Source organism: Rattus norvegicus, chromosome 2 (assembly GCF_036323735.1).
Source record: "Rattus norvegicus strain BN/NHsdMcwi chromosome 2, GRCr8, whole genome shotgun sequence".
NCBI classification, from domain to species: domain Eukaryota; kingdom Metazoa; phylum Chordata; class Mammalia; order Rodentia; family Muridae; genus Rattus; species Rattus norvegicus.
Window position 1 is genome coordinate 9,802,931 of NC_086020.1, and position 14,409 is coordinate 9,817,339.

Consider the following 14,409-nt stretch of genomic DNA (forward strand, 5'->3'; position numbering starts at 1 on the left):
TTCTGGAATTGATGACATATAACAGAACATGTATATTGTAAGTAAACACTTGTGTTTATTCTATAAATATTTTGTAATTTGTAGTTCACTTGTTTAGCTAGGGAGAAGATGTATATTACCTATGTGGTTGGCAAATGCTTTTCTTTCTCTGCCAGATTTAGAAATTAAATAACATATTATGTAATTTTAAGAAAAACTTTCCTCACAGGACTTTTTTGGGTAGAATTATTTGATCCAAAAATATTTTGGAAACTCTGGACATGACAGCTGTATTAGAACACAGAAATACAATATTTAAAGAAAAAAGAAACCCATAACATTTTCTGATTCAGAAAGTAGTGTCTCCCCATAAGAAAGAATTTGTAAAAATTAAAGTGACATTTTTGTGTGTTTTCCAACCCATTTCCTCAAAGAATTTAAATATGATCAAATTATTATTAAAGTCGTTTATATTGCCTTGATGATGTTTTAACATGTGCACTGTAATTAATCATTGCTCTAGTTTTGGAGAAATGAGAATTCTAACTTTTTATTATTACAAAGTTGAGAATTTAAACAAATCTAATTCACATATGGCTATTTCCATACAATATATTATTAGAGAGAAGTAACAACTCTCACTGAAGTTTCAGACTGTTTTGTAGACCCTTGGTACTGATGCCATGCCATTTTCCAGAAAAGTTCTAGCCATTATTCCAACACCTTGAAAAGAGGGTCTCTGCAAATGCAGCGTTCTAGTTTATGAGCCAAGATGGCAGGACAACGTACTTTCTCTTTTTTCCATTTGCAGATGTGAAATGGGGAGGCTGGTTCTACAAATCTATTTATTTCCTTTCTGTAGTGCTGAAAATTATATTGATTTAATGATCTCAAGTTATACTTTTTACGCAATTAGTTGTGCATTAAAAACTAATATTGTCATACACTAATGCCTTTCCCCCTCTATTGTGCTGAGGAGGTAGTCCATGCTCCATCAGCAAATTTACACTTTTCCTGTGTTCTGCTGAGAGGAAAATGGAACATTTGTTTCCATTCCATATCTGCATCATAATGCCAATTAATGAGCTATTATGGTAGTATACAGTCAATATATTCTGCTGAATGATCTATACTTTCCTGCTGGAAAATTTCGGCTGTATCAGAGGCACTTGAGTTTTACAGGTAGGTTCCAGGTAGATGCCTACAAGGACCTGTGCTTTCTCCAAGGTAAATTATTGCAGTCATGGCTTGCCTTAATAAAAGCAATCAACCCTAGACTTTCAGATGTGCCTCTCATATGTTTCTCAGGCATTTGTTTATAGTACAAATCACTGGGCATCATCTATCTCACTATTCTTAAGTGGGTTTATCAAGCTACCAATATAACTTATTTTGTCTTTTGTGCCTTTTGAGAACTTTTTGTTTTTACTATGGTGGAAGAGCAGACATTAATCTAGCATACTTCATTTTTTCTCGTACTAAGGGAACATGATAGTAACTCCACAGAAAATGTAATACTCAGGGCAGAACCCACTTTCCTGCCCGTACTGAGCACATGCTTAGTGAGCTGCATCTCTACCCCCAATATTTACCTTTTAAGTTCAGCAGGAGAATACTTTAAACCACACACAACTATTTCCATTGGTTTTTAAAATTCCAGAGAAATGTTTTCATTTATTTTAGGTTTTGGTTACGTAAAAGATGATTGAGAACTATTTCATATAAAATGATTGAATGTATATGTATGATTATGGGTATGTATATTCATTTATTCTAAACTTGCTTAGAAATAAAACATTACCAGTAAAATTGAAGCCCACTGGAATATGTTCTCATATGGCTTCTAAAGACATGACTTTGTTTTAGGTTTGTTGGTTATGATCATTATTTGCCTTAAAAATGTAGTCTAAAGTGTGACATCGGTGATTTGTGCTTAAATAAGCAAATTAAAAGTGTTAGATATCTGACTGCTGTTAGCGTGTCTACTCACCTCTGACTCGGCATGTCTGTTAGGGTGTCTACTCACCTCTGACTCGGCATGTCTGTTAGCGTGTCCACTTGCCTCTGACTCGGCATGTCTGTTAGCCTGTCTACTCACCTCTGACTCGGCATGTCTCTCCTTTACCATCTTTCTCTATCATCGTGGTTTCTGATGTTATTGTAGCCATATATAAAACCCAGCACTGATCATGTGTCTTCCGTGTTAAGCAAAGTAAAAGTAAGTAAAGATAGAGCTTAGTGAGGTTCTCTAGCTTGACTAAGACCATATAGACAGAAAGTCAAGCAAGAAGCAAGCTCAGGTCCCCATTTGCTACTCCGTGACATGATGGTTGCAGGCTTTAGAGATGGTTCTTAGGAGAAGAAGGAGCATAGAAAGAGAGGCTATGCTGGGGGCAAGAGGAGAACGGCTTTCCCCTCATATATTAAATACTTCTCTAGGGAAAAATAGTGAGGTTACATCAGTCTAAAGGCTTCCTACAGAAGGAGAAGACTGTGTGTTCCCCAGAAACTCTGAATCCTTTTTGTATTATTTTCTAGAAAACTTTCCTGAAAAAAAAAGATAATTTAGATACTAAGATACTTTTACTACTCTCTTCACTTTCAATTACTTTTCCGACTTCTTTAATGTAATTGGACCAGGAAAACAGAGACAGCTGCAACTATCTAGGTGTATGTAGTCTTTGAGGTATTCTTCCAGTCAGGACTCTAATTACTTTGTCCTTTTTGAGAGCTTGTTCTATGTTCACTATGGAAGTGACTTTCTGTTTGAAAAACCTTTTGGTTTTTATTTTTCTTTCTTTCTTTTTTCCCCTAGTTTCTTGTTAACCTCAACTGACTCTTTTTTTAATTGCATATTTTATTTGTTGACATTTCAAATGTTATTCCCTTCCCTGTTTTTCTCTGCCTATCTCACTCCCCCTTACCTTGTTTCTATGAGGGTGCCTCCCCGACTCCTGCCTCACCACCCTAGCAGTCCTCTACACTGGGGCATCAATCCTTCATAGGACTAAGGGCCTCCCCTCCCATTGATGCCAGAAAAGGCCCCGTCAGCTCCTTCAGTCCTCCCCTGAACTCCTCCACTGGGGTCCTGTGCTCAGTCCCATGGTTGGCTTCCAGCATCCACATCTGTATTGGTCAGGCTCTGGCAGAGCCTCACAGGAGACTCTTGTATCAGGCTCCTGTCAGCAAGCACTTCTTAACATCAGCAACAGTGTCTGGGTTTGGTGTCTGTATGTGGGATGTATACCCTGGTGGGGCAGTCTCTGGATGGGCTTTCCTTCAGTCCCTGCTCTACTCTTTATCCCTGTACTTCCTTTAGACAAGAGCAACTCTGGGTTAAAATTTTGGAGATGTGTGGGTGGCCCAATCACTCAACCGGGTGCCATGCCTAACCTCTGGATATGGTCTCTACAGGTTCTCCCTCCCCTTTGTGGGGTATTTCAGCTAATGTCATCCCATGGCATCCTGGGAAGCTCTTGCTTTTCTGGCATCTGGGACTTTCTGGTTGTTAGTCCCAGTTCCCCATCTCCCATTGCTACATACCTATGTTCAATTTCCTTACCCTCTGTACATCTCTTCAATCTCCTCTTATACTTGATACTGTCCCTTATTTTTTTTCCCTCTCCTCTTCTCTTCCTCTCATGTTTCTCCCACCCATTGATTATTATTTCCATTGATTATTTTGTTCCTCCTTGTAAGTTGGACTGAAGCATCCACTCTTTGGTCTTCCTTCCTCTTGAGCTTCACGTGGTCCATGAATTGTATCATGGATATTCCAATCTTGTTGCCTAATATCCACTTCTCAATAAGTACGTACCATGTGTGCTCTTTTGTAACTGAGTTACCTCACTCAAAATGACATTTTCTAGATCTATCCATTTGCTTGAGAGTTTCACGCAATCATTGTTTATTATAGGTGAGTAGTACTCCATTGTGTAAATTTTTCTGTATCTATTCCTCTGTTGAGGGACATCTGGGTTGTTTCCAGTTTCTACTTAGTATAAATAGGCTGCTATAAATGTAGTGGAGCATGTGTCCTTATTTACATGCTGGAACATCTTTTGGGTATATGCCCAGGAGTGATATATACCTGGGTGCTCAGGTAGTTCAATGACCAATTTTCTGAGGAACTTCCAGACTGATTTCCAGAGTGGTTGTACCAGTTTGCAATCCCACCAACAATGGAGGGGTGTTCCTCTTTCTCTACATCCTTGCAAGCATTTGATGTCACCTGAGTTTTTGACCTTAGCCATGCTGACTGGTGTGAAGTGGAATCTCAGGGTTGTTTTGATTTGCATTTCCCTGATGACTAAGGATGGTGAACATTTCTTTTATTTTTTCTTTTCTTTTCTTTTCTTTTTTTCGGAGCTGGGGACCAAACCCAGGGCCTTGCGCTTGCTAGGAAACTGCTCTACCACTGAGCTAAATCCCCAACCCCTGGTGAACATTTCTTTAGGTGCTTCTTAGCCATTTGAGTTTCCTCAGTTGAGAATCCTCTGTTTAGCTCTGTTTCCCATTTTTTAATAGGATTCTTTGCTTCTCTTAAGTCTATCTTCTTGAATTTCTTGTAGATACTGAATATTAGCCCTCTATTGGATGTAGGATTGGTAAAGATATTTTCTCAATCTGTTGGTTGCTGTTTTGTCCTATTGCCAGTGTTCTTTTGCCTTACAGAAACATTTCAATTTTATGAGGTCCCATTTGTCAGTAATTGATCTTAGAGCATAAGCCATTTATGTTTTTGTTCAGGAAATTTTCCCCAGTGCCCATGTGTTCGAGATTCTTCCCCACTTTTTCTTCTATTAGTTTAAGTGTATTTGGTTTGATGTGGAGGTCCTTGATCCACTTGAACTTAAGTTTTGTACAGGGTGATAAGAATGGATCAATTTGCATTCTTCTACATGCTGACCTCCAGTTGAACCAGTACCATTTGTTGAAAATGCTATCATTCTTCCATTGGATGGTTTTAGCTCCTTTGTCAAAGATCAAGTGGCTATAGGTGTGTGGGTTCATTTCTGGTTCTTCAATTCTATTCCACTGATCTACCTGCCTGTCTCTGTACCAATACCATATAGTTTTTATCACTGTTGCTCTGTAATACTGCTTGAAGTCAGGGATGGTGATTCCCCCAGAAGTTGTTTTATTGTTGAGTATAGTTTTTGCTATCCTGTTTTTTTTTTGTTATTCCAAATGAATTTGCAAATTGCTCTTTCTATCTCTATAGAGAAATTCATAAATAGGAATTTTGATGGGGATTGCATCGAATCTGTAGATTGCTTTTTGGCAAAATGGCCATCTTTACTATATTGATCCTTCCAATCCATGAGCCTGGAAGATCTTTCCATCTTCTGAGATCTTCCTTAATTTCTTTCTTCAGATATTTGAAGTTCTTGTCATAAAGATCTTTCACTTGTTTGGTTAGAGTCAACCCAAAATATTTTATATTATTTGTAACTACTGTGAATGGTGTCATTTCCCTAATTTCTTTCTCAGCCTGTTTATTCTTTGAGTAGAGGAAGGCTACAGATTTGACTGAGTCATTTTTATATCCAGCCACTTTGCTGGAGTTGTTTATCAGGTGTAGGAGTTCTCTAGTAGAATTTTTGGGGTCACTTAAGTATACTATCATATCATCTGTAAATAGTGATATTTTGGTTTCTACCTTTCCATTTTATATTTCATTGACCTCTTTTTGCTGTCTAATTACTCTGGCTAGGACTTCAAATATTATACTCAGTAGGTAGGGAGAGAGAGGGCAGTCTTGTCTAGTTCCTGATTTTTGCAGGATTGCTTCAAGTTTCTCTCAGTTTACCTTAATGTTGGCCACTTGTTTGCTGTATATGGCTTTTACTATGTATCCGTATGGGCCTTGAATTCCTTATCTTTGCAAGACTTTTTTCATGAAGGGGTGTTGAGTTTCGTCAAATGCTTTTTCAGCATCTAATGAGATGACCATGTGTTTATTTTTTTCTTTGAGTTTGTTTATGTGGTGGATTACATTGATGTATTCCCATATATTTAACCATCCCTGCATCCCTGGGATGAAGTTTATTTGATCTTGATGGATGATCGTTTTGATTTGTCTTTGGATTCAGTTTGCAAGAATTTTATTATTTTAGCTTTTATATTTAAAAGGGAAATTTATCTGAAGTTCTCTTTCTTTGTTGGGACTTTGTGTGGTTTTGGTATCAGTGTAATTGTGGCTTCATAGAATGAATTTGGTAGTGTTCCTTCTGTTTCTATTTTCTGGAATAATTTGAAGAGCCCGGTATTAGGTCTTCTTTGAAGGTCTGACAAATTCTGAACTAAACCTATCTGATCCAGGGCTCTTTTTGGTTGTGAGACTTTTAATGACTCCTTCTAGAAAATAGTCATTGCTTCTGGATTTTCCAGTTTTGTTGAGTATAGGCTTTTGTAGTAGGATCTGGTAAATTTTTGAATTTCCTCAGTTTCTGTAGTTATGTTTCCCTTTTCATTTCTGATTTTGTTAATTTGGATATACTCTCTGTGTCCTCTGGTTAATCCAGCAAAGGGTTTATCTATCTTGTTAATTTTCTCAAAGAACTGGTTCCTGGTTTTGTTGATTCTTTTTATAGTTCTTTTTGTTTCTACTTGGTTGATTTCAGCCCTGAGTTTGACTATTTCCTGCTGTCTACTCCTCTTGGGTGTATTTTGCTTCTTTTTGTTCTAGAGCTTTCAGGTGCGCTGACAAGGTGCTGATATATGCTCTCTGCAGTTTCTTTATGCAGGCACTCAGAGCTATGAGTTTTCTGCTTAGCACTGCTTTCATTGTTTTCCATGAGTTTGGGTATGTTGTGCTCTCATTTTTTAAAAAAGATTTATTTATTTATTATATATAAGTACATTGTAGCTGACTTTAGACACACCAGACGAGGGCATCAGATCTCATTTCAGATGGGTGCCAGCCATCATGTGGTTGCTGGAATTTGAACTCAGGATGTTTGGAAGAGCAGTCAGTGCTCTTAACCACTGAGCCATCTCTCCAGCCTCTTCATTTTCATTAAATTCTAAAAAAATCTTTAGTTTCTTTAGTAGAGCATTGTTCAGCTTCCATGTGTATGTGGGCTTTCTGTTGTTTTAGTTGTTATTGAAAACAAGTCTTAGCCTGCTGTAATATGATAGGCTATCATATTACAATCTGTTGAGACCTGTTTGTGACAAGTTTTGGAGAAGATATCATGAGGTGCTGAGAGGAAAGTATATTCTTTTGTTTTAGGATGAAATGTTCTATAGATACCTGTTAAGTCCATTTGGTTCATAACTTCTGCAGTTTCACTGTGTCTCTGTTTAGTTTCTGTTTCCACGATCCTTCCATTGATGAGAGTAGGATGTTGCAATCTCCCACTATTATTGTGTGAGGCGAAATGTGTGCTTTGAGCTTTAGAAAAGTTTCTTTTATGAATGTAGGTGCTCCTGCATTTGGAGCATAGATGTTCAGAATTGAGAGTTCATCTTGGTAGATTTTTCCTTTGATGAGTATGCAGTGTCCTTCCGTTCCTTTTTTGATAACTTTTGTTTGAAAGTCAATTGTATTGTATATTAGAATGGCTACTCTAGTTTGCTTCTTGGGATTATTTGCTTGGAAATGTTTTTTTTTTTTTCCCAGCTTTTTACTCTTACGTAGTGTCTGTCTTTGTCACTGAGGTGCATTTCCTGTATGCAGGAAAATACTGGGTCCTTTTTACATATCCAGTCTGTTACTCTATGTCTTTTTATTGGGGAATCTACTCCATTGATGTTAAGCGATATTAAGGAAAAGTGATTGTTGCTTCTTGTCACTTTTGTTGTTAGAGGTGGAACTATGTTCGTATGCCTATCTTCTTTTGGGTTAGTTGAAAGAGATTACTTTCTTGCTTTTTCTGGAGTGCAGTTTTCTTCCTTGTTTTGGAGTTTTCCATCTGTTAGCCTTTGTATGGCTGGGTTTGTAGAAAGATATGTAAACTTGGTTTTGTCATGGAATATCTTGGTTTCTCCACCTATGGTAATTGAGAGTTTTGCTGTAAGTAATAGCCTAGGCTGTCATTTGTTCTCTTAGAATCTGTATGACATCTGCCCAGGATCTTCTGACTTTCATAGTCTGTGGGGAGAAGTCTGGTGTAATTCTGATGGGTCTACCTTTATATGTTACTTGATATTTCCCCCTTATTTATTTTAATATTCTTTCTTTGTTTTACGCCTTTGGTGTTTTGACTAGTATATGACAGGTGAAACTTCTTTTCTGGTTCAGTGTGTTTGGAGTTTTGTAGGCTTCTTGTATGTTTATGGGCATCTCTGTTTTTAGTGTAGGGAAGTTTTCTTTTGTAAGTTTGTTGAAGATATTTACTGGCCCTTTGTGTTGGGAATCTTCACTCTCTTCTATACCTATTATCCTTAGGTTTGATCTTCTTATTGTGTCCTAGATTTCCTGGATGTTTTGGATTAAGAGCCTTTTGCATTTTGCATTTTCTTTGACTGTTGTGTCAATATTTTCTATGGCATCTTTTGCCCCTCAGATTCTCTCTTCTATCTTTTGTATTCTGTTGGTGATGCTTGCATCTATGACTTCTGATCTCTTTCCTAGGTTTTCTATGTCTCCCTTTGTGATTTCTTTATTGTTTCTATTTCCATTTTTTGATCCTGGATGGTTTTGTTCAATTCCTTCACATGTTTGTTTGTGTTTTCCTGTAATCCTTTAAGGGATTTTTGCATTTCCTCTTTAAGGGCTTCTGCATGTTTACCTGTGTTGTCCTATATTTCTTTAGGGGAGTTACTTATATTTTTCTTAAAATTCTCTGTAATCATTATGTAATGTGAGTTTTAATTAGAATCTTGCTCTTCCTGTGTGTTGGGGTATGCAAGAGCTGATTTCATGGAAGAACTGGGTTCTGACGATGCCAAGTAGCCTTGGTTTCTGTTGGTTTTGTTCTTGCACTTGCCTCTCGCCATCTGGCTATCTCTGGTGTTAGCTGGTCTTGCTATCTCTGACTGTGCCCTGACCTTTCAGTAAGTCTGTGTATCCACACTCCTGGGAGACCAGCTCTCTCCAGGCAGAATTTGGGTATGGAGAGCTGTGGCATAGGGTCAGCTCCAGGTGCAGATTGAAACCAGAAGGATCCTGACCCAGTCTGTTCTTTGGTTCCTATGTCTTGAGGTCTCTGGGTGGGTCCCTCTTGGGCTAGGTATTTGAGCAGAAATGGTGGTCTTATCTATGCTCTCAGGTGTGTCAGCACTCCTAGGAGACCAGCTCTCTCCCAGCAGGATTTGGGTATGAAGAGTTGTGGCATAGGGTCAGCTCTGGGACACATGTGGAAAGCAGAAGGGCTTTTGGTTTTTCTTATTTAGTGCAAAACCAGGAGAGTGAAAACAGCACAAATGCAGTCCATTGCAGATGTGCTCTTAATGACTCTCTGGATAAAACCCTTCAAAATGTAGCCAGATAGCTCCACATGTATGCATGTTCTCTTTTAGCTTTTACTCTATCACATTCAGATTGTTCTTAGTTGAGATGTCTAAGCCTGATTCATGATGTTCACACAGGGCCATGCTCCTCTTGTGAACAAAATAACAGTTAAAGTTCATCTTTTCTCAGATTGATTTCTTTAAGATCAAATACATTGATTAATAAATTATTTGCTTCCTTTTGTATGGATATATACTTGGAAACTTATAAAATATTAATAATACTCTTTAAAAATAATGCTTTTATTTATTCTTTGAGAATTTTTTTTGCTTCATCAGGTTGCCTTTACAAATTTTTGCAGAAATACACATGTTATAATAAAAGTTGGGTATGATTCTCCACTCTTTTAAATAAATAAATAATTATTAGTTAATTAATTAAAAAATCCAGCCCTTGCATCCCCTCCAGATCTTCCCTCCTACAATTCCTCATCCCATTCTGCCTCCCCACCCATCCCAGAGCAGATGCCCCCAACCACAAGGCTTCCCCCTACCCTGGGACCTCAAGTCTCTAGAGGACTCTGTGTATCCCTCCCACTGAGACCAGGACAGGCAGTAATAGCCGGAAGCTGGAAACAACCCAATGTAGCACAGCAGAAGAATGGATACATAAAGGGTTGTACATTTATACAATGGAGTACTACTCAGCTATTAAAAATGACTTCACAAATTTTGGAGGCAAATGGATGGAACTAGAACATATCAAGTGAGGTAACCCAGATCCAAAAGGACATGTGTAGTATATACTCAATAATAAATGGATATTAGCCAAAAAGTACAGAATACCTAGTATATAACCCATAGAATTTTAAGAATTTTAATGAAGAGGAAAGCTAAATCAGGATGCTATAATCCCATTTAGTAGGGGCAAGAAAATAATCATGGGAGGCAGAGAGAGGGAGGGACTTGGGTGGGAGAAGGGAGGGGGAGGGAAAAGGAGAACAGGATCAGGTAAGAGCGGGGATTAGGGTAGGAGAGAAGCCCAGAGGGCCAGCAAATGAATGGGAATATGCACCTTCAGAAGGTGGGAGGTAGGGAGATCCTCTAGAAAGTACCAGAGACCTGGGATATGAGACTCTCAGGATTCAATGGAAGGGACTTAGATGAAGTGTACAACAGGGTGCAGAAGGAACTTGAAAAGTTCACCTCCAGTAGAAAGACAGGGCCTCATGAAGAAGGATGATATTACCAACACACAGTAAAAATTTCTGACCCAAAAGTGTTTCTGTCTAAAAGAACTGCAGGGACAAAAATGGAGAAGAGACTGAAGGAAAGGCTGTCCAGGGACAGGCCTAACTATTGATCCATCTCATGAGGGGTGGGTGGGCACCAAGGCCTGACACTATTACTGATGCTATGATGTGCTTACAGACAGGAGTCTTGAATGGCTGTCTTCTGAGAAACCCAACCAACAACTTACTGAGACAGATGCAGATACTTATACCCAACCATTGGAGTGAAGTCTGTGACCACTATGGTTGAATTAGGGGAAGGATTGAAGAAGCTGAAGGGGAGGGCTACCCCATAGGAAGACCAGCAGTTTCAATTTTCCCAGACCCCTGGGAGCTCCCAGACACTGAGCCACCAACCAGTCAGCGTACACAAGGTGGTTTGACGGCCCCCAAACATATATTCTTTGAGAATTTTATACAGTATATTTTATTTAAAAATTAAATATATTCTTCTCTCATACAATACACCCTGATCACAATTTCCTTTTTCTCTACTTCTCAAAATACCCCAAACTCTCCTCTCCCCTACACTCCCCCACACTGACTCCAATCTCCTTTGGAGCAGGCCTCCCAGGGACAAACACTGAACATGGTACAACAAGCTACAGTAAGACCAAGTAGAAACCTTTACATCAAAGCTGGATGAGGTAACCTAGCAGGAAAAAAGGGGCCCCAAGAGCAGGCCAAAGAGCCTTCCCACTGTTAGTAGTCCCTCCAAAGCACCAAGTGACCAGCCACAAAATATATGCAGAGGACCTACCACAGATCCATGCAGGCTCTGTGATTGCCACTTCAGCCTCTGTGAGCTGAACTTAGTTGATTCCACAGCCGGTGCTCTTCCAGTGTCCTCTAACCCTCTTGCTTCCACAGTTCCTCCTCCCTACCTTCTGCAAGGTTCACAGAGCTTAGAAGGGTGGGACCCAATGGAGAACTCCACAGTTTGAGGGTTCTCTCCATCTAATGTTTGGCTGTGAATCTCTGCATCTACTCCCATCAGCTAATGAGTGGATTAGCCATGGATATACGAGTACAACAGAATATTATTAGGAATCATTTCACTGAATTTTTTCCCGTTGGCTTTGGTTCTACCCTAGGTCTCTGGGCTATCTAGCCTCTGGTGTCTGGAAATCCAAGCAGTGTTGGACATGGTCTCAAGTTAAATCAGACATTGGGTGATCACTCCCACAAGTTCTGGACCATCATTGTCCCAGCACATCTTGCAGGCAGGACAGGTTGTAGGTAGGTTTTGTGGGTGGATTGGTGTCCCAGTTCCATCACTGGAAGCCTTGCCTGGTTACAGAAAATGTCTAGTTTAGGTTTCATATCCCCCATTACTAGGGTTCCCCTTGCTAAGGTCACTCCTATAGATTCCAGGAAGTTTCCATACTAGATTTCCACATTGCCTTCCAAATGCTCTCCAGTTCTAGTTGTCTCTCAGCACTCTCTTCCTACACTCTCCCAACACCAGCTTCATCTTATTCCTGTCTCCACAGGGCCCCACTCCAGCCACAAAATGGATTCTCTTTCCCCTTCCCAGGGTGATTCATGCGTCCTTTCCCTGCACCCCCAATGCCCCAGAGTCCTCCTTCTTACTTTGTCTCTCTGAGTCTCTGGATTGGAGCATGGTTATTCTTCACTTAAGAGTGAGTGCATACCATGTGTGTCTTTCCGTGTCTGAATTGCCTTACGCAGAATGTTTCTAGTTCTATCCCTTTGCTTGCAAATGTCATGCTATTAACTTAACTGCTGAGTAATCTCCATTGTGTAAATGTACTACATTTTCTTTATACATTCTTCAGTTGAGGGACATCTAGGTTCTTTCCAGTTTCTGACTATTATGAATAAGGACACACCAAAACTTAGTTGTAGGTTGGAATGTCCTTTGAGTATGTGCCCAAGAGTGATATAGCTGAGTTTTGAGGTAGAGTGATTCTTGTTTTCTGAGAAACCTCCATATTGATTTCCCTAGTGGCTGTACAAGTTAGCACCTCCACCAGCAATGGCGGAGTGTTTCTTTTGCTCCATATCCTCACCAGCATGTGCTGTCATTTGTGTTATTGATCTTAGTTATTAAGATAGTTATAAGGTGGACTCGCAAAGCAGGCTTGATTTTCATTTCTTGATTACTATGGATGTCGAACCTTTCTTTAAGTGTTTCTCAGCAATTTGGGATTCCTCTATTGGAAAATTCTCTGTTTAGACCTGTACTGCTTTTTAATTTGTTTATATCTAGTTTCCTGATATTTCAGATATTAGTTCTCTGTCAGATGTGAAATTGGTGAAATTTTTGGGGTTATTTTTGGTTAATAAAAATAACTTTATTCTCTTTTCTACAAAGTATGCACATTCCACTACCTTAGTATCCTTGCCACCAGTTAGGGCCAGTGAAGGAGTCAACTGTGTATTCATATAATGCCACCAAATTATAAGACCCCAAAGACAGAGCCAGATTATAGAATGATGGATGATAAAGCCAATCTGAGTCCTAGCCTGGTTGGATCTACAACTATGTAGAGAAGAGTGATGGAATATGAACAGGCTATCAGCCAAAGACTGGAAGAGTTGGTAGAACATAAGACTGCCACCCATCTCACTGGATGCCCTTAGGGTGTGTGAGGTCAATATATCTCATTAATCCACACAGTAATCTATAGTCTTCACAATACTAGTTAACTATGTAGAATTTGATTTTTATCATTTGCAACTGAAAGAATTCTAACAGAGGATGGGTTGAGGAATATACAGAAGAGAAGTATGATACAGATGACCTTTGTGAAGAGATAATCCATTCATTCCACAAACATCCATTCAAAGTATTAAGGCAAACATACCAGAAATTATTCTAGGACTGATATGCCAACTCTCACATTACACAAATAGAGGTATCTTTTTTTTTATTTTTTTATTTTTTTTATTAACTTGAGTATTTCTTTTTTTTTTTTTTATGGCAGTATCAAAAACCTATTTTTTTTTTATTAACTTGAGTATTTCTTATATACATTTCGAGTGTTATTCCCTTTCCCGGTTTCCGGGCAAACATCCCCCTCCCCCCTCCCCTTCCTTATGGGTGTTCCCCTCCCAACCCTCCCCCCATTGCTGCCCTCCCCCCATAGACTAGTTCACTGGGGGTTCAGTCTTAGCAGGACCCAGGGCTTCCCCTTCCACTGGTGCTCTTACTAGGATATTCATTGCTACCTATGGGGTCAGAGTCCAGGGTCAGTCCATGTATAGTCTTTAGGTAGTGGCTTAGTCCCTGGAAGATCTGGTTGCTTGGCATTGTTGTACTTTTGGGGTCTCGAGCCCCTTCAAGCTCTTCCAGTTCTTTCTCTGATTCCTTCAATAGGGGACCTATTCTCAGTTCAGTGGTTTGCTGCTGGCATTCGCCTCTATATTTGCTGTATTCTGGCTGTGTCTCTCAGGAGCGATCTACATCCGGCTCCTGTCGGTCTGCACTTCTTTGCTTCATCCATCTTGTCTAATTGGGTGGCTCTATATGTATGGGCCACATGTGGGGCAGGCTATGAATGGGTGTTCCTTCAGTCTCTGTTTTAATCTTTGCCTCTCCCTTCCATGCCAAGGGTATTCTTTTTCCTCATTTAAAGAAGGAGTGAAGCATTCACATTTTGATCATCCGTCTTGAGTTTCGTTTGTTCTAGGGATCTAGGGTAATTCAAGCATTTGGGCTAATAGCCACTTATCAATGAGTGCATACCATGTATGTCTTTCTGTGATTGGGTTA